The following is a 2,500-nucleotide window of genomic DNA, read 5'->3' on the forward strand; positions in this document are numbered from 1 at the left end:
TAATTTTCATAATCGATTTCGGGTCCTATCAACGATAATCGATTAATCGATTAATCGGACCCATCCCTAATAGCAGACCCACAAGCTGTAGCTGGAAACACGTCGCTTCACGCCGTGGATCTAGAGCCATACCTTTGATGCTCTTGTGATCGAGTAGGGAGATAATGTGGATCTAGAGCTATACCTTTGATGCTCTTGTGATCGAGTAGGGAGATAATGTGGATCTAGAGCTATATCTCTGATGCTCTTGTGATCGAGTAGGGAGATAATGTGGATCTAGAGCTATACCTCTGATGCTCTTGTGATCGAGTAGGGAGATAATGTGGATCTAGAGCTATACCTCTGATGCTCTTGTGATCGAGTAGGGAGATAATGTGGATCTAGAGCTATACCTCTGATGCTCTTGTGATCGAGTAGGGAGATAATGTGGATCTAGAGCTATACCTCTGATGCTCTTGTGATCGAGTAGGGAGATAATGTGGATCTAGAGCTCTACCTCTGATGCTCTTGTGATCGAGTAGGGAGATAATGTGGATCTAGAGCTATACCTTTGATGCTGCAGTGTGATCGAGTAGGGAGATAATGTGGGGAAAAACACAAAACGTGTGGAGAACTGGAGATAAGAGGTGACAGCAGCGATACGTGATTTCCTTGCATATACTGATTGAATTTATACTGTGTGTGTGTGTGTGTGTGTGTGTGTGTGTGTGTGTGTGTGTGTGTGTGTGTGTGTGTGCGTGCGTGCGTGCGTGCGTGCGTGCGTGCGTGCGTGCGTGCGTGTGTGTGCGTGCGTGCGTGTGTGTGTGTGTGCGTGCGTGTTCCAGAGATCGGTCCTGCCTCTGTGATGGTGGGTAACCTGGTGTCGGGGAAGAGGATTGCTCAGGCCAGCGGCAGAGACCTGGGACAGACTGACGACAACGACCAGGTACGCACGCACGCACGCACGCACGCACGCACGCACGCACGCACACACACACACACACACACACACACACACACACACACACACACACACACACACATAACCTTCACCATAAAGCCGAAGATAGCTGATTTACAAGCTCTTGTAGATCTAGAATGTTTTGGCAACACGACACATAACTGGGTTAAAATCAAGCATAACTCTAAACTCCAAGCCCTAAATTTAACCACTGAATGCCTAATCCCAACTCGTACCCCCGACCTGAATCTGAGTCCCAAATCTACAAATATTTTTCTCAACCATAAATCAACCTCACAATAATAATATTTCCTCAAATGCTACCACACTTGGGTGTGTATAGTAATAGTAATACACGTACACACACACATACTGTATAACATGCATACTCTCCCATAGGGCTTTCACTTCTAGTGATTTTTACTAGTTGACTAGTTGCCTAGTTTACTAGTCGACTAGTTGTTTAACTACCTATTATGTAAAAAATCACACCAGTGTGAACCGAGTGGTGCAACTCCCGTCTATTGGTTCTCTGTACCGTTCCAATTTGTATCGTTCCAATTTCTTCTCTGTATCGTTCCAATTTCTTCTCTGTATCGTTCCAATTTCTTCTCTGTACTCTGGTGCCCCCTACTGGTATAAATAAGTAACATACCCGTGCTCACTTATACAGGTACACATACAGGTACCTACCTACCTACCTACCTAGGTACACGGACGTTGCTGGATGTAGAAGTGGTTGCACCACTTAAAAATAGTTAGTACCGGTACTATAATCTAGCATTCTAGCTGATTGAGGCAAAAAAAACGCCTTTTTTTTTCTTCCTTTTTTTTCCAACTAGTACCAACAAGGTCGACTAGTTGATTTACTAGTCGACTAGTTGAATAGTTGACTAGATGCTTAAAGCCCTACTCTCCCACAATCGGCTGCTTCTCTCAAAGCAGTCTGGAGTAACGGAAGTGCTGAAACCGATCCTGGCATATCAATCAAACATGGAATGGAATGGAAATACAAACATGGAATGTCTGACAACGATGTCACATAATTATCCTCCTGTGTTCTAGTTCCTGTTCCTGTCGGAGGTGTTGCAGTGGAGAGCTCAGACCACACCGGACCACATCCTGTACACGCTGCTCAGCTCACGGGTAAGACACGCACACACACACACACATCCTCTACACGCTGCTCAGCTCACGGGTAAGACACACACACACACACACACATCCTCTACACGCTGCTCAGCTCACGGGTAAGACACGCATGCACTCACACACACATCCTGTACACGCTGCTCAGCTCACGGGTAAGACACACACACACACACACACACACATCCTCTACACGCTGCTCAGCTCACGGGTAAGACACGCATGCACACACACACACACACACACACACACACACACACACACACACACACACACACACACACACATCCTCTACACGCTGCTCAGCTCACGGGTAAGACACGCACACACATCCTGTACACGCTGCTCAGCTCACGGGTAAGACACGCACACACACACACACACATCCTGTACACGCTGCTCAGCTCACGG

The sequence above is a fragment of the Protomyctophum parallelum genome (assembly GCF_964188405.1).
Source record: "Protomyctophum parallelum genome assembly, chromosome: 12".
Classification (NCBI taxonomy): Eukaryota; Metazoa; Chordata; class Actinopteri; order Myctophiformes; family Myctophidae; genus Protomyctophum; species Protomyctophum parallelum.